Source organism: Mercenaria mercenaria, chromosome 13 (assembly GCF_021730395.1).
Source record: "Mercenaria mercenaria strain notata chromosome 13, MADL_Memer_1, whole genome shotgun sequence".
Lineage (NCBI taxonomy): Eukaryota > Metazoa > Mollusca > Bivalvia > Venerida > Veneridae > Mercenaria > Mercenaria mercenaria.
In genome coordinates, this window is record NC_069373.1 from 24,955,102 (window position 1) to 24,974,835 (window position 19,734).

Sequence of the window (19,734 nt, forward strand, 5' to 3'; positions counted from 1 at the left end):
ACCTGACCTACTGACCTAAAGATCATCAAGATTAACATTCTGACCAAGTTTCATAAAGATATGATCATAAATGTGATCTCTAAAAGTGTTAACTAGCTTTTCCTTTGATTTGACCCAGTGCCCTAGTTTCTGACCCCACATGACCCAGATTCGAACTTGACCTAAAGATCATCAAGATTAACATACTGACCCACGTTTCATGAAGATACAGTCATAAATGTGGCCTCTAGAGTGTAAACAAGCTTTTTCTTTGATTTGACCTAGTGACCTAGCTTCTGACCCCACCTGACCCAGATTTGAACTTTACCTACGGATCATCAAGATCAACATTCTGACCAAGTTTCATTAAGATATGGTCATAAATGTGGCCTCTACAGTGTTAACTAGCTTTTCCTTTGATCTGACCTGGTGACCTAATTACTGAAGTTATTGAGCAGAAACAATTTTCTATCTTTAGTATCAGCGACCTTGACCCCAATGACCAGAAAACATACCGTGCATCACTTTCAAAGAAAGCTATATAATTATGTAGTAAGCTTGGTCACAATATCACAAAGCAAAAATGGACCTTTGAACAACATTAAATTTGCAAATAAATGCTCTATACAGTAAGCATTCTATAATGTTAAGGGCCATATCTCCTGTTCCTGAAGCAATTTCACTGAATCTTGCAGAACCACATTTTCTTTAAGCAATCTGAATGAAACTTGCAGGGCCGCATTTCCCTCGAGAATATAACATTTCCACCATGCCTTATTGAAATCCATTAAACCACGTCTGAGATACCACTCTGGACCTACAGAAAATTGACTATTCATGTAGCAACACCAGCTGATAATTTTTGAATGTTCCAAATTTCAAGACTAGCTCAAGGTCAGAACCAAGGGCAAAGTTCATTTCAGTACACAAAATTGTGCATGTGGTCTATGCATGTGGTCCAAATTTGAAAGCTGTAGCTTGAGAAAAGTGAAAGTAGGTCACTAGATCAATTTCATGGTCAAAGTTCATTTTGGTACACAAAACTATGCATGTGCTTCAAATTTGAAGGCTGTAGCTTGAGAAATGTGAAAAAAGGTACTAGGTAAAAATCAATGTCAAATTTCAATTTGACAGAACACAAAACTATGCATGTGGTCCAAATTTGAAGCCTGTAGCTTGAGACATGTGAAAGTAGGTCACTAGGTCAATCTCAAGGTCAAAGTTCATTTTGGTACACAAAACTATGCATGTGGTCCAAATTTGAAGGCTAAAGCTTGAGAAATGTGAAAGTAGGTCACTAGGTCAAATCAAGGTCAAATTTCATTTCGGAACACAACTATGCATGTGGTCCAAATTTGAAGCCTGTACCTTCAAAAATGTGAAAGTAGGTCACTAGGTCAATGTCAAGGTCAAAGTTTGTTTCGGTACACAATCCTATGCATGTGGTCTAAATTTGAAGCCTGTAGCTACAGAAATGTGAAAGTAGGTTACTAGATCAATCTTAAGGTCAAAGTTCATTTCGGTACACAAAACTATGCAAGTGGTCCAAATTTGAAGGCTGTTGCTCGAGAAATGTGAAAGAAGGTCACTAGGTCAAAATCAAGGTCAAATTTCATTTCGGAACACAGAACTATGCATGTGGTCCAAATTTGAAGCCTGTACCTTCAAAAATGTGAAAGTAGGTCACTAGGTCAATGTAACGGTCCAAGTTTGTTTCGGTACACAAAACTATGCATGTGATCCAAATTTGAAGGCTGTAACTTGAGAAATGTGAAAGTAGGTCACTAGGTCAAAATCAATGTCAAATTTCATTTCAGAACACGAAACTACGCATGTGGTCCAAATTTGAAGCCTGTACCTTCAAAAATGTGAAAGTAGGTCACTAAGTCAATGTCAAGGTCAAAGTTTTTTTCAGTGCACAAAACTATGCACGTGGTCCAAATTTGAAGGCTGTAGCTACAGAAATGTGAAAGTAGGTAACTAGGTCAAAATCAAGGTCAACTCATGTCAAGGTTCATCTTGCCACTCAAAACCATACATGTGGTCCAAATCTGAATGTTGTAGGTTATTGACAAGAAGATTTTAAAAGCTTGTCCCTATATAAGTCTATATGAACCATGTGACCCCCAGGGCGGGGCAATATTTGACCCTAGGGGGATAATTTGAACAAACTTGGTAGAGAACTACTAGATGATGCTACATTACAAATGCCAAAGCCCTAGGCTTTGTGGTTTGGACAAGAAGATTTTCAGTTTTTCCCTATATAAGTCTATGTAAACCATGTGACCCCCGGGGCGGGGCCATATTTGACCCTAGGGGGATAATTTGAACAATCTTAGTAGAAGACCACAAGATGATGTCACATACAAATTAGCAAAGCCCTAGGCCCTGTGGTTTTGAACAAGAGGTTTTTCAAAGTTTTTCCCTATATAAGTCTATATAAACCATGTGACCCCCGGGGCGGGGCCATATTAGACCCCAGGGAAATAATTTCAATCTTCTTGGTAGAGGACCACTAGATGATGCTTCATACCAAATATAAAAGCCCTAGGCTCTGTGGTTTTGGACAAGAAGATTTTCAAAGTTTTTCCCTATATAAATCTATGTAAATTATAGAAATAAACAAAGGGCCATAACTCACTAAAAAATTGTTGAACCAGTCTGATTTTCAGGGGGACACAACTAGGGTACCAATACATCATTCTGACAAAGTTTGGTCAAAATCCCCCTGGTAGTTTCTGAGGAGATGCGATAACGAGAAATTGTTAACGGAAGGACGGACGGACGGACGACGGACCATGGACGCAGAGTGATTTGAATAGCCCACCATCTGATGATGGTGGGCTAAAAACAAGAAAGTAGGTCAGTAGGTCAAGGTTACAGTCAAGTGACCCCTAATTACTTGAGGTCATTATAATAAAACAGTCTAGGAAATAAGATCAGATAATTTTTGAATTATTTTTTCCTATATAACTAATATAAAAACCATGTGACCCTCCGGGCGGGGCCTCTTTTCACCCCAGGGGCATAATTTGAACAATCTTGTTAGAGAGCCACTAGGTAATATTACATACTGAATATCAAACGCCTAGGCCTTGAACTGACAATCAAGAAGATTTCTAAAAGTATTTTCCTATGCAAGTCTATGTAAAACTTGGGACCCCCAGGGCAGGGCCTCTTTTTATCCCAGAGGCATAATTTGAATAATCTTGGTAAAGGACCACTAGGCAATGCAACATACCAAAAATCCAAAGCCTAGGCCTTGCAGTTTCAAACAAGGAGATTTTTTAATTTATTTTCCTATATAAGTCTATGTAAAACTTGGAACCCCCGAGGTGGGGCCTCTTTTCACCCCAGGGGCATAATTTGAACAATCTTGGTAAAGAACCACAAGGCAATGCTGTATACCAAACATCAAAGGCCTAGGTCTTGTGGTTTCAGACGAAGACTTTTTAAATAATTTCCTATTAAAATGTTAAACTTTGGACCCCCAGGGTGGAGCCTCTTTTCACCCCAGGGGCATAATTTGAACAATTTTGGTAGGGAACCAAAAGGCAATGCTACATACCAAATATCAAAGGCCCTGGTCTTTTGGTTTCAGACAAGAAAATTTTTTAAGTTTTTTCCTATATGTGCTGGCCTGGGATTCAGTCAGTAATCAAAAGCCTGAAAATCTACATTCTCAAGCCTGAAATCCCCATTTTCAATAGACTTATATAGGGAAATTCTGGCAACCAAAAGCCTGAAATCAGGACCAGTCCTGAAAAATCCCAGGCCTGTATATGTCTATGTAAAACTTGGGACCCCCGGGATGGGGCCTCTTTTCTCCCAAGGGGCATAATTTGAACAACCTTTATAGAGGACCATTAGATGATGTCACATGCCAAATATTGAGGCTCTATGCCTTGTGGTTTCAGACAAGAAGATTTTCAAAGTTTTTTCTATACAAGTCTACGTAAACCATGTGACCCCCTGGGCGGGACCATATTTGACCCTAGGGGAATAATTTGAAAAATCTTGGTAGAAGACCACTAGATGATGCTACATACCAAATATAAAAGCCCTATGACCTGTGGTTTTGGACAAGAAGATTTTTAAAGTTTTTCCTTTCGGTTGCCATGGCAACCAGAGTTCTGTATGGAATTCAATTCTTTGAACAATTTTTAAAGAAGACTATCCAAGGAACATCCCTGTGAAGTTTCATCAAAACTGGCCTGATGTTGTTTAAAGGAAAGTGTGGACGGACGGACGAACGATGAGCGATCACACCTGAGCTAAAAATGTAAAAAAACAAGAGCACCGCCTTGCGGGTGCTGACGCTCATCTGATTTTTTTTAGTGTAATAGAAATATTGTCCTACCCATGATTTTCTAAGTCTAAAAAGGGCCATCATTCTTGCAAAAAGCAGGATAGAGTTATGTTTCTTGATGTACAGTGTCCACTTATGATGGTGAAAAACTGTTGCAAGTTTTAAAGCAATAGCTTTGATAGTTTATGAGAAAAGTTGACTTAAACATAATACTCAACCAAGAAAATGATTTTCTAAGTCCAAAAGGGGCAATAATTATTGCAAAAAGCAGGATGGAGTTGCTGTACAGGGTCAGCTTATGATGGTGAACAAGTGTTGCAAGTTTCAAAGCAATAGCTTTGATAGTTTAAGAGAAAAAGTTGACCTAAACATAAAACTTAACCAAGAAATCGGATATTTTCTAAGTCCAAAAGGGGCCATAAATCTTGCAAAAAGCAGGACGGAGTTATGTTTCTTGCTGTACAGGGTCAACTTATGATGGTGAACAAGTGTTGCAAGTTTTAAAGCAATAGCTTTGATAGTTTAGGATTAAAGCTGACCTAAACATAAAACTTAACCAAGAAAACTGATTTTCTAAGTCCAAAAGGGGCAATAAATCTTGCAAAAAGCAAGATGGAGTTATGTTTCTTGATGTACAGGGTCAGCTTATGATGGTGAACAAGTATTCCAAGTTTCAAAGCAATAGCTTTGATAGTTTAGGAGAAAAGTTGACCTAAACATAAAACTTAACCAAGAAATCTGATATTTTCTAAGTACAAAAGGGGCCATAAATCTTGCAAAAAGCAAGATGGAGTTATGTTTCTTGCTATACAGGGTCAGCTTATGATGGTGAACAAGTATTCCAAGTTTCAAAGCAATAGCTTTGATAGTTTAGGAGAAAAGCTGACCTAAACATAAAACTTAACCAGGCAACGCCGACGCAGACGCCGACGCGGACAACCGCTCAAGTGATGACAATAACTCATCATTTTTTTTCAAAAAATCAGATGAGCTAATAAGAGGGCTGACCAAACATTTAATGAGACTAAAAATCATACCTGGCTCCTATATGATGGAGAAAAGCAACATATGTGGTGCATTGACATTTCTTTTTCGGTCTGGATTATTGTTTTTTGGTCTGGCAGATTTTTTGGCATTGCTGGACCAAATGTCTGGCCATTTTTTCCAACTTTCTGCAAGTCTGCAACCTAAATTATAGTAGCTGGGAAGAAAGAGAACCCGTAGCGTTACGCTCACGAAGTTCACCTTGTAATTATGCCTCTTTCTCGTAATTTCGAGCCTTCTCATTGATCCGAGCATTTGGAAAATTTGCACTTACAGCAACTTCCTGTTTCTAAATTTTATGCATGTTGTGGCAAATCATATGACATTTAAACTAGAATAAAAAGAAAATGGTATTACTCACATTAAAATAGAAATATACACAACAGAAAATTTGGCACAAAATTTGCTTATCTAAGATCACAGTAATATATAACCTTCTTATAGGAAACAGAAACCACTTATTGTAAAACTTTTTTGTCAGACATTCTAACTCTCCCAATCTTGTAGGGTTTCTCATGATTCTGGGTGTAAAACCCAATCGCCCCGATAAGAGATCCAAATGTCCCGAATTAAAAAAACAACAAAAACATTAAAACAAGAGGGCAATAAAGGCCCTGTATCGCTCACCTGACTATTGACCTAAAGATCATCAAGATTAAAATTCTGACCAAGTTTCATTAAGATATGGTCCTAAATGCTCTCAAGTGTTATCTAGCTTTTCCTTTGATTTGACCAGGTGACCTAGTTTTTGACCCCAGATGACCCAGATTCAAACTTGACCTAAAGATCATCAAGATTAACATTCTGACTAGGTTTCATGAAAAAAAAACAGTCATAAATGTGGCCTCTAGAGTGTTAACAAGCTTTTCCTTTGATTTAGTGACCTAGTTTTTGACCCTACCTGACCCAGATTTGAACTTGACCTATAGATCATTCTGATGAAGTTTCATTAAGATATGGTCATAAATGTGGTCTCTATAGTGTTAACTAGCTTTTCCTTTGATTTGACCTGGTGACCTAGTTTTTGATCCTACATGACCTAGATTCAAACTGGACCTTGAGATCATCTAAATTAACATTAAGACCAAGTTTCATGAAGATATAATTATAAATGTGGCCTCTACAGTGTTAATAAGCTTTTCCTTTGATTTGACTTGGTGACCTTGTTTTTGACCCCAGATGACCCAGTATCAAACTGATGACGTTATGCAACAGTTCAGAGCACATGGTTATTTTTGAAAATCAAGATCAAAATTTTAACTAATTATGAATTCAATTTAATCATAAACATAACCATTTTCGGTAAATTCATAAAAACATACCTTAGAAGGTTTAAGTTCTCAGAAAAGGTCAATAAATAACGATTCTATACTGCCTATTGGTCTTCAAAATGAAGAGTACCCTGATCAGGTGACAAATGCAATGGCGGACAAAATATTGCAGACAGGGGTACCGATTTGAAACTTGTGTATAACTTGTGTTCAAATTACAAGGTACGCTGCGTGGATTATTTTATGCCAGATCAAAAGAAAAATGGTTTAGAAATATATTAAAGTAAAAGGTGAGTCCATTGCATTTCATTTGATGAAATTATAGCATGACAGACTTCTGGCACGATTCCTGGTTAGGCTTCAGTACGGGATTCGTTTCAGCTCAGAGATCCTAATGGCATATAAACATCTCTGAGCTGAAATATTTTAGCTAACAGTTCATTTGTGTGAAAAAAAAAGAGATTTTTATAAAGGTTATCAGGTCAGAGAGATGGCCTTTTTGAACCAGGCTGGTTCATTTGAACCAGGCTACTTCATTTGACCCATAATAAGACATATATGTATACACAGACCTAATGAACCATAAATCATGAGACGCACGGTTTTTTGGTTTTAGAAGAGAACTAACAGTTATTGTGTGGATATTCACATCATGGTACAGACATTTTATAACTTACTGAACTTTTACTTTTGCAATGCAACTACATTTCAATGAATCTGACACTTACAACAACCTGCAAATCGCTTTGCAAACAGGTACGTTATTTTGTACACACAGGGCTTGACACTAACAGTGTCCCGGGATCCCAAGGACCCCAAATTCTAACGAGCGACACCCATTCATCAAAGCTGGGTGTTCCTCCAGGATACCTATTGTCAGTAACGACAATGTAATAGCCACATTTAATACCGAGTTATACTCAAAGATTTCTTAATTCTAATAGAATATTCGGCCAAAAAAATATGGAACTGAAGTTGCTTTTATTTCACAAAAACTGCTGATCATATTCATCTCTTCTCCTGCTTCAACTTAAGGTATTGGACCCCTAATAGTAATGTTTAAACAAGAGGACCATGATGGTCCTGAATCGCTCACCTCTTCCCACATGACCCAGTTTTGAGTATGACGTCGTTTTTTCTATTATTTGACATAGTGACCTAGTTTTTGAGCTCATGTGACCCAGTTTTGAACTTGACCTAGATATTATCAAGATAAAAATTTTGACCAATTTTCATGAAGATCCACTGAAAGAGAGGTCACAAGGTTTTTCTATTATTTGACCTATTGACCTAGTTTTCGAAGGTACGTGACCCTGTTTTGAACTTTACCAAGCTGAACATTCTCACTAATTTTCATGAAGATCTCATGAAAAATATGGCCTCTAGAGAGGTCACAAGGTTTTTCTATTTTTATACCTACTGGCCTAGTTTTTGACCGCACGTGACCCAGTTTCGAAACTGACCTAGATATCATCAAGGTGAACATTCAGATCAATTTTCATGAAGATCCATTGAAAAATATGGCCGCTAGAGAGGTCAAAAGATTTTAATAATTTTACACCTACTGACCTAGTTTTTGACCACAGCTGACCCAGTTTCAAACTTGACCTAGATATCATCATTGACAAGATGAACATTCAGACCAACTTTCATACAGATCCCATGAAAAGTATGGCCTCTAGAGAGGTCATAAGGTTTTTTTTATTATTTGACCTACTGATCTAGTTTTTTAAGGCACGTGACCCAGTTTCAAACTTGACCTAGATATCATCAAGGTGAACATTCTGACCAATTATTATGGAGATCCATTCACAAGTATGGCCTCTAGAGAGGTCACAAGGTTTTTCTATTTTTAGACCTACTGACCTAGTTTTTGACTGCACATGACCCTCTTTTGAAACTGACCTAGATATCATCAAGATGAACATTCAGACCAACTTTCATACAGATCCCTTGAAAAATATGGCCTCTAGAGAGGTCACAAGGTTTTTCTATTATTTGACCTACTGACCTAGTTTTTGATGGCACGTGACCCATTTTCGAACTTGACCTAGATATCATCAAGGTGAACATTCTGACAAATTTTCATGAAGATCTCATGAAATATATGGCCTCTAGAAAGGTCACAAGGTTTTTCTATTTTTAGACCTACTGACCTAGTTTTTGACCGCACGTGACCCAGTTTCGAACTTGACCTTGATATCATCAAGATGAACATTCAGACCAACTTTCATACAGATCCCATGAAAAATATGGCCTCTAGAGAGGTCACAAGGTTTTTCTATTTTTTGACCTACTGACCTAGTTTTTGATGGCACGAGTCCCAGTTTCGAACTTGACCTAGATATCATCAAGGTGAACGTTCTGACCAATTTTCATGAAGATCTTTTGAAATATATGGCCTCTAGAGAGGTCACAAGGTTTTTCTATTTTTAGACCTACTGACCTAGTTTTTGATGGCACGTGACCCAGTTTCGAGCTTGACCTAGATATCATCAAGATGAACACTCTGACCAACTTTCATAAAGATCCCATGAAAAATGTGACCTCTAGAGTGGTCACAAGCAAAAGTTTACGGACGCACGGACGACGGACACTGCGCAATCACAAAAGCTCACCTTGTCACTTCGTGACAGGTGAGCTAAAAATGGCATTCATTTGGTATATTCTTAAAGTTGACCATGTTTCACACTGTGTTGCAAATTTTAAACAACTTTTACCGTGCCGTTTTTTGTAAGTTTTGTATAATTTATGGTATTTCTTCAAGCTCAAGTAGAGACAAATTTCAATGTGACGGCCACTATCTAAAATGTTTGCAGAGAAATCATTACAGCATTAATTTTGATAAAAGAAACATCAAACTATTGTTAAACAAACTGGTAAGTAATTAAAAGGAGGAATGACACGTCAAACACCAGGTCAATTTAACTATTATTTAATATTCTACCGGTTTCGGTTGTATAACAACCTTCATCAGGAATACAATTTTACAAAATATCATTACTGAAGTACATAAAATTACAGCCACCTTTTTGAAGTTCGTTACTAAAAATAGATCAAATTGTTTAATTTTCTGGCAATGTTCCAAGTCTATAAATAGATGCTGTAGAAAAAAATAATTAGCGTTATTTGTGTTTAGTTTTTCTCGAAAATCCCGTAAATACTGGCAACACAGATTATAAGTTCGTTATCTTGGCTGTACATGGCGGTTTCGTCCTGGCATATTGTCTCTGTGCTTGATATTGATGTAACTGGTGGTTCTGGTGAGTTCAAGTCCAGTGGAGATGTTGATCTGCTATGTTCCGGGGTTGGTGGTAGAGGGGATATTGGCGTAGGTATTTCTATCAGGTCAGTGTAAGGTATGGGTGGTACGACTTCATTCTTTTGTTTGTAGTGCTTGGTAGTTTTTAAATACGGGCTTCCAGTTTTGCCCATTACTATGTTATATTGTTAAGCAATTATAAAACACAAAATAAAACTGTAAATATTTTTTCTAGGGTGCCACAAGTAAACAGATTTAATGAGACAGAATTCTAACTCCAACATTGAAAAATTAAGGTCGAATCCTGTGGGTCTGTTTTGGATTTTGCTCACTTCATTCAAAAATAACCTTGGTGCAGAGGTAAAACCTACCTGCATTTCTTCCACAATATGTAATCTAAAGAATGAACTTTTACTGCATGTAACTCAGTATTTTTAAAGATGTCTAACTCTACCCCTCCTGATTCACATTGAACAGCAAGAAATCGCTTATAAAATGAAAATTTTCCACTTTTGTACAATACATCCATAATGAGCCTTGAAAGAAGTAAAAACTTACTAGAAAAAAGGAAAATATGGAAAAACTAGAATGTGTCTGTAGGACACAAGGTGTGCCCCCCACTGGTACATTTGTCATAAATGAGGGCCAATAATTCAAACGTTTGCAGTCTTAATGGGGTATAGCCTCAACAATCATTTTATGAAAAGGATTCATTATTCTAGGCCCTTTACTTTTTGAGCTATGAGCATCACAAACAAAAAATCCACTATTTTGGTTATTTCACGGGCCATAACTCTGTAATAAGAGCTAAGATTCTCAAGAGGAATGCCAAGTGTGCAAGTTCACATCACGATAAAGACTCCAGCAAGGTTTCCTGAATTTACATCTGATACTTTTTGAGCTAGGCACATAATTAGGTGAAAAAGTGAATTTTTTTACTATTTCAGGGGCCGTAACTTTAAAAATAGGGGGTGGAGCCAGCCAAAAAATTACAGCTGTGCAAGTTTATATCATGATAAAGACTTATGCAAGTTTTCAACCATTTATATTAAATACTTTTTGAGCTAGGTGCATCACAAGGTGAAAATGTGTATTTTTGACAATTTCAGGGGCCGTAACTCAAAAATAGGGGGCAGACCCAAATGAAAAATAGGAGGTGCGAAAGTTCATATCATGATTAAGACTCATGCAAGTTTTTCATGAATCTATATCAAATACTTTTTGAGCTAGGCATGTCACGAAAACGTGCATTTTTGACTATTTCAGTGGCCATAACTCTGAAAATAGGGGGCCGACCGAAATAAAAAATAGGAGGTATGCAAGTTCATATCATGATTAAGACTCATGCAAGGTTTCTTGAATCTATATCAAACGCTTTTTGAGCTAGGCGTGTCACAAGGTGAAAATGCACATGTTTTACTATTTCAGGGGCCTTAACTCTGAAAATAGGGGGCAAAGCCAGATGAAAAATAGGAGGTGCGCAAGTTCATATCATAATCAAGACTCATGCAAGGTTTCATGTATCTATATCAAATACTTTTTGAGCTAGGCATGTCACAAGGTGAAAATGTGCATTCTTGACTATTTCAGGGACCATAACTCTAAAAATAGGGGGCGGAGCCAGATGAAAAATAGTAGGTGCGCAAGTTCATATCATGATTAAGACTCATGCAAGGTTTCATCAATTTATATCTAATACTTTTTGAGCTAGGCGTGTCACAAGGTAAAAATGTGCATTTTTGACTATTTCAGGGGCCATAACTCTAAAAATAGGGGGCGGAGCCAGACGAAAAAAAGGAGGTGCGCAAGTTCATATCATGATAAACACTCATGCAAGATTTCATCAAATACTTTTCGAGCTAGGCGTGTCACGAACTTCAGACGGACGGACGGATGCACGGACGGACAGACGGATGCATGGACAATACCAAATCTATATGCCCCCACCACTCATGGGGGGCACAAAAATATTTTGGTCCCAGTGGGGCTTGAACCTACGCCCCCCTGAAAATTGCAGTCAAAGTAGGTTTATGGTAGGAATTGAATACTCTTCAAAAAGGAGGTACTCTATTACAGGTCCAATACCTTAAATTCAGTAACAACCTGCATCAATTGTTACAAAATAATTTATTTATTTATTTGGGTTTTACGGCGCACCAACACAGTATAGGATATATGGCGCCAAACAGGACTACAAATTTTGGTTTCACATCTCATTTACATTGAAATAAAAACATGACGAACTTACGAAGTTTGTCCAAGAGGATTGTGGGATCGCCATCTTAGTTCGTGTGGCAGCCATATTTTGTTGTCATTCCGAAGCGACAGCCAAAGCCGTTGAATTATATAGCTTCAAGCAGCCATCCATTACTTTGGTGAGTCCCTTAAATTTCCTAGGTAGTTTTAGCATATCTTGGTGGGTTCAACATGACAAATATGGTTAATTTGGGCACATATGTACATGTCTTGTTATGGGTCAGTTGGACCAGCCTGGTTCAAATGAACCAACTGGTAGAGAGGTCAGCGTATGACTTATTAATGTATTTACTATCTGACTTCATGTAAATGATAGGCGTTTTCAAATGTCGGTAAAAGCTCTTTACAAAGTTACTATTGAAGAAATTGATGTTTAGATATACATATTAGATATCAAATTAACAGTTAGCGCTAAAAGTTGATTTAAATCAATATATTTCAATATAGGTAGTAACGTTTAAATATTGACTTATTTGTTGCAACACCGTTATTATGCGCCGCCATTTTGGAAGTTACTGTGACGGTGGGTTTCTTGGAAAAGCTGTCAAATTCTTAGTTTTGATTGGATTCTGAAACTGATCACGCGCACTTGTTGGAGAAGGAAGCGCCCTCTGTCAGAAGTTTTTTTTAAATAAAAATAAACAACAGAAAAAACACAGTATGCGGTCAAAATTGCCTTATTTTGGTCAGCTTGAAAAGCAAAGAAATAGTGAATAGAAAAGTCTAGAAAAAAATAAGTAAAGATTTAACGCTTTATGTCGATAAAATGCTTGTTTTGTCCGATTTAGGTGAGGCGCAAGCTGGCGCAAGAAGTTTAAAGTTGGCATATACGTTCCCGCGAAAACCGGAAGTGATTTTTTGTGACATCGTAATCTGTTTTCGCGATGTAACACAAACACAGAAAGTTGTTAAATTTGATAAATTTAGGCTTTCATTGTAACTTTTACATAATATAAATAGTAAATTTTACAAAGGACGTACTTTACACCGTGAATATTACTGTTTTCAAAAATAATGTATTTATGTCCCTGCTGTTTTGCATATGAATTTTATTATTTCCAATCACTTATTTGTTCTTTATCTTAGAACAAAATTCAGTACAGATGTCTTAACAATATTATACAGCTGTGCAAGGCTACCAGAGTTTAGAATTCACTCTTATGACAGTGCCGGGTTGTGATACTTGTTCGTGTTTGTGAATCAGAGGGCTTAATGTTTCAAACCTTTGTCCTTGACTGTAACTCTGAGAACTTACAACTCACACCATTGACTCACAAAATGTTATTCCATTTACAGTAAGATGAATTATAATTTTAATATTTGCATTATGAATTTTCATTAGTCCAACTAAATTGGCGCGATCCTAGGAAATATTGACATGTTTTTCTTCTATTTTTTCATATGGGCAAAATCGCCATTCGTGTCCAGCCAAAAGAAAAAAATAGTTGAAGCAATTTCGGTGAAATTTTCATCGCTGCCGACGCTTGACATGCTACTGGTTTAAATTAAATGCCGATTATTTCACATATTGTTCATAAATTCAAAGAAAACTTACATGTATCGAAACAAAATTCAATTCCTGATAAATTTATGTAAAAAATATCAAATAATATCCAAAATTACAAATTCTCTAGTGATTAACATTTACCTTGTCTATACAAGCGGTAAAACTGGTAACTTTACATGGCTTAGAATTGTGATTTATGTTCTATTAATTTGGTCATTCAAGGTTTTGACGTTTAGATTGCCTGTCACAAATATAAACAATCTTTCAAGAACGTTAAATTATTTTGACTAACATTTTCATCTCAAGATTGATATGTATATTTCTTATTTAATTCAATACAGTAAATGTCCATCTTTCAAGTAGCTGAATAAAGCACATACTGAATTCCTGTATAAAACATTGAAATAAAAAGGTAATTTTATTTTTTTAGCTCACCTAAGCAATGCTCAGGTGTTTGTTTCTGATCGCTCGATGTCTGGTGTCCGTCTGTCTTCTGTCAACATTTAGCTTGTGTATGCGATAGAGGCTACAGAAATTACCACTCCCGTATGAACTTTATCAGTTATGTGTATTTATTTGTTCACATGTATTTACACCATGTAAACTGTGACTCTGAATAAAAGTATTGACTTGACTTGACTTGACTTGACTTGTATTTTTCAATTGATCTTCATGAAATTAGGTCAGAATGATGGCCTGATAAAATCTGGCTAAATACGAACATGGATCATATGGGGTCAAAAACTAGGTCACTAGGTCAAATCAAAGAAAATACTTATTCATACTCAAGATGTTTGCTCCAATTTTTTAATGATAATTGGTCAGAATATTTTTACCATGAAATCACTAGGTCAAACATGTTTACGCTGTTATGGTGATTTATGGTTTGTTCTCAGGTGATCGACCTAGGCTAGGGCCATCTTGTCCCTCTTGTTTTATTATTTGTATATTATTTTAATAGTTGTTCATGTAAGTGGTATGTTTTTGTTTAGAATGCAATTAGCTATAAATTTATCTTTTTTAGTCATACAAATGACACTTTTTATGTCGGCAGAAAGGGACAGAATTATAAAAAATTGAAATGTTCATAATTTTTTTATCATTTGTCAGATTTTAATGAAACATGTACCGTTGTGTTTCTTATTCCAATGCCTTTCCAACGAGGTATAATACTTGTGTATTTTCTGACTTTAAAAAAATAGTCTGACCTCCCTACAACTGGTGCAAACAGGCCATCTCTCTGACCTGGTTATGACATTAGACCAGTGCATGCACAGGCCCGATCATCCCGTCAAGCCGATCGAGTAACATATGGACACGTTACCTTAGGTGTTTAGCTCTTATAAATAAAGAAACTCGTGTGCAAATCCGTCAACTGACCTTTAAGCAACAGCACAATAAAACAGTTGTTTGTCTGTAATTTTTTGACTTTACCCGCTTTACTTGCCGGTGTCTGTATTTTTTGATACATGTTTTAATCGGTTTGTCTTCTAGGTTACACCGTACCAATTCAGTTCCCTCCTTTAGGTTACATTCTACCAATTCAGTTCCTTCTTTATTTCATATAAACAATAAAATATTCAGACCTCATTTTCAGCACTTTAGAGCATTTCAATGATATGAAAACCATATATGGCCATTTAGTATCACATGTTTTCTTATCAAAAATAGAAAAATATTGACATGTTATATTACATATATATCCCGGTACAACCCGTTTTCGGACAGCTAACGGTATATCGCTACGGTTTCGCTACGTGGAAAATGTTCAACAATTATAAATGCTGGAGTTTTGTTCAACAATCATTTATCCTAAAAAATACGCAAGTAAACAAACCTCATCCCGCAGCATGTTTTAGATATCCTTTCCAACATGGCTGACCCACTTTTCCATTAACCGGAAATTGTACAACCCGTTTTCGGACACCTGCTTCAAAATATACTGCGCTCCAAAGTTTACGTCACAAAAAGTCAGAAACAGTTTAAACAAATCTCGAACATCAAATGTAACTGTTAGTAACAAGAAAACTACCCAAAACGTATTTACAAAGTATTTTCAGTGTTAGTTTATGGTGTTAGTTGGTGGGATCAGCACAAATGGGACACAGGAACGTGTCTCCTATTCTGATTACCCTCACTGTTACATACAAAATGATAAGTGTACCCTTCCCTTACATATTATCAGCATAAGGTCTATATGACCCCCTAGTGGGCACATGCTTCTGAAAAGAAACAGAGAAAAAAAAACTTTCTACTACTATTTAAAATTTTATTAACCAACTGATTAAGAAAACCTCGTAAGGTACACTGGTCTATAAGTGGTAGCTTTTTGTGTGAAGTATACTTTTGCAAAATTTGATGGTGGGGGCGGAGCCTGTAAAATAACCTAATCTGTCGGACAACCAGAGCTTTCAACATGAAAACATTGGAATTATTTCTAAAAACACATATTTTGGACGTGAAATTTTGGGAATAGTGAAAAAATAAAAATGTAACAGTATGTAAGTTTTTGTCATTTGCTTACCCTTTTAATTCCAATTTTTCTTCAAAACTACCAGCGTGACATTTGTATGGTGTTTGTAAACAAAGCATGCATGTGGGAAACCGGAAGAGGCGTGTTTTCCAGGAAAATTAAAACATTACCGGGGCCGGCCGAATACGGGTTGTGTCCGAAAATAGGTTGTCGCGGGATAGTCCTGAGAGATCGCCGTTACGTCACGCATTTACATCTGTTTATCTGGTGGTGGGCAAAACAAATGTTTTTACATCGTTTGTGTATGGGATCGGAATTTTTAATTTTTAATATTTTTTTCGTTCTATTATTGATTTTCAAAATTCAAAAAGTTTTGAAATACTTACAATTTTCATATTTTCGTATTCAAATATCTTTTTTTAAATGAATAACCGTTTTAAATGACATATGACCGTTTTATATGACAGCAATCTTTAAGTGCCGTGTGGCGGCTGTAAAAAGTCTCCCCGTACTTGGATTCAGTGTTGTTATATTTTCTGGTTCTTTAGCATCATGGAGTCCATTCAACATAATGTATAATAGAGTTCCGCTTAAGCCGGTGCTAGTGGGCGTGAGACGTGTTGCACATTTCATTACCTCTCATGAACAGACTCAATCAAACCGAGTCTGCTGTTATTCTTCTTGGTTGCATTCTTTGCTTCCAAAGAATCTTTTTACAGATTTTATTTAATAGTGTCGTAGTGGTGTTCAAAGTTTTTAGAAAAACACTGTAAGTTAAGCGTTCATAATTAATCCATTTTATTTCGAAATTAAAAACTTATTGATATCATTTGTATTTTAAGAAAGTTTAAGCTGTTAGAAAAACATCACTGTTTACAAAAATAAACATGGACGCTCGGCGTCTGCCCACCCGATCTTTGTCTTACCAGTTCTAAAAATAGAAAATACAACGGATTTGTATACAAACACGATCTCTCCTATAATTAAAAGTAATTAATAAATTGCTTGTTTTATAACCTTTCCATTGATCAAAACATTATTGATATAATTTGTGTTTTAAGAAAGTTTAGGTCGTTAGAAAAACATCACTGTTTACAAAAAAACATGGACGTTCGGCTTCTGCCCACCCGATCACTGTCTTATCAGTTCTAAAAATAGAAAATACAACTGATTTGTATACAAACACGATCTCTCCTATTAGAAAAATAATCTGTTCTGAGAAACATCACCCTCTAAAAATGCTCCTATGAAAATAGCCGCTGAGCAGTAACGCGTATGTAGACATTTTCTCAAAGAATAAAACTTATTCCAGGAAATTCACAATGAAAATGGTCTAGATCTTTTCTCAATAAAATAAGCAATAAAACTAAGCCAAAACTATAGCTGACACATCCTCATATTCTAACCGCCATTTTAGTTTGTGGCGATGGACATTCTATAATGTTTATGCCTTAATAAATTAATCTTGAAAAAGAAAATCTTACCTATATTAAAAAGATATTGAGATGTTATGTTACATATAAGAAAAATAATATGTTCTGAAGAACATCACACTCTGAAAATGCTCCCATAAAAATTGCCGTTTAGCAATAACACGTATGTAGGCATTTTCTCAATGAATAAAACTAAACTCAGTAAATTCACAATGAAAATGGTCTAGATCTTTTCTCAATAATAAAACTAAGCCTAAGATATAACTGACACATTCTCATATGACTCATTATACCAGATTTCATTAACAGCATGAAATTACATTTTGGACTACTTCACATGTAACACTGAGTGGTCACTTCCTGTTTTATGTAATCAGTCTAATACAAGACTGTGACTAAAGGCATACAGACACTAATTAGGAAAATAAAGCAAAAAAAAAAAAAATGATAGCCGCATAATGGCGGATTCAAATAGTCCTCATGTTTTTTGTTCTGTAGAGCTGTTTTTCTTATTTTCTTTGCATTTTTTTGCTGAAATCACATGACAGATATATGCTTGACATGTAGGTAGCGGGGCCTCCGTGGCCGAGTGGTTAAGGTTGCTGACTTTAAATCATTTGCCCCTCATCACTGTAGGTTAGAGGCTCACTTGGGGTGTTGAATTCTTCATGTGAAGAAGCCACCCAGCTGGCTTACGGAAGGTCGGTGGTTCTACCCAGGTGTCCGCTAGTGATGAAATAATGTGCGGAGGGGCACCTGGGGTCTTCCTCCACCATCAGAAGCTGGAAAGTCGCCATATGACCTATAATTGTGTCATTGCGACGTTAAACCCAACAAAATAAATAAATAATTCTAGGTAGCATTTTCATAATAAAATGAATTTGTCATGGATACTTAGATCATACACCACAACTAAAATCTAACATGACCCCCACTTTTCTTTTTATTTTCATTCAGCACTGACAATATTCTTCAAGAAAATGTAAGTCATACATGCCTGGACAAATTTCAAGGAGATTTCAGTTGAAAATCCAGGAGATTTGATGAAAATCCGGGTTTTATCGACCAGCGTTTTTAGGAGATTTGTGGTCGAATATATAACTGTAAAACAGATTAGATCTAACTCATTTTCCTTTCTGACTTAATCAGGGCTGTTATATTTCGATCTTCTGAGATCATTCAGCACGACTTTTATGTCGTGTTATTGGTACTGTTTAGTTTCTCAACATGACCATTTCGGCCTGGGTGGTTCCAATACTCCCGCTTTCATATCATAGCCTTGGGTATTGTATAATCACCCCTTGGATATGGTGCCTGCTTTTTAATTTTGTCTTTTGACAGTTCCTGTGATACGCAGGCTCCATAACCCCAGACCCCCTTCCTAAATTCCAGTTTGTTTAGTTCTGCCCATTGTTTTCTCGTTTGGGGCAAACCCATTATTTTATCTGGGGACCAAACGCCGCTCTTCATGGAATTACACGCCTCAACACGTGTATCAATGAAGGTTCCATGTTCACCGCCGTTTGAATACATCTGCGGATGTCTCTAAATTGCTTTTTGTACTGTTAGCATGTGTAAATGTTGAGTTCTGCTCAACCCGGGGCTAGAGGGAGTGGACGGTAGCATGCATTCCACTACCGTCCATGAACAGACTCAATCAAACCAAAGAAGTATAAAATACTTTATTTTTATAGCTCTTTGATCAAACCGAGCCTGCTACATTTTCGTTTTTGTCGTGTTGAGCGACCTGTGAAGTTTCATCTTTTCTCTACTTGATCAACTGATTTGGGCAACGGTTTGAGGGGTTGTAACTTGCATTTAAAAAAAAAAAGTATTAATTTAAATTTATTTAATTTTTATCATTTAATAAGCATAGGAATTGATGAAATTTACTAGTATATCTCTTTTTATTTAATATAAAGTATCCAGTGAATAACCTGCAGGTCTTTTCGACATTCCTAGAATTTTAGCTCATGAGCAGAGGCTAAAATAGATTGGCAATATATCTATTTCACCATTTTAAATTTATATAGTATTAAAAAGTGTTTTTTACTCAATAAAATTAAACAGAAAATACAAAATCATGTAGCTGTTAAAAATATTTTGGACCTATTTCAAGTTGTATCAGTGGTAATGAATGCCATTACTCCAATAAAGGTCGGCTCTTTAATCTATTCAAACGTATCCCTAAATATCCTTT

General features: G+C 36.3%; 1 protein-coding gene across 1 annotated transcript in view; it reads right to left on the minus strand.

Moving 5' to 3' along the window:
- Positions 1 to 15,104, minus strand: part of LOC123529321 (origin recognition complex subunit 5-like) — a 331,040-nt gene extending 315,936 nt beyond the window's left edge. Inside the window, exon 1 of the mRNA XM_045309605.2 lies at positions 15,009 to 15,104. The gene's annotated coding sequence lies outside the window, so the exon portion shown is untranslated. The remainder of the gene's footprint in view (positions 1 to 15,008) is intronic.
- Positions 15,105 to 19,734: the final 4,630 nt, after the last annotated feature.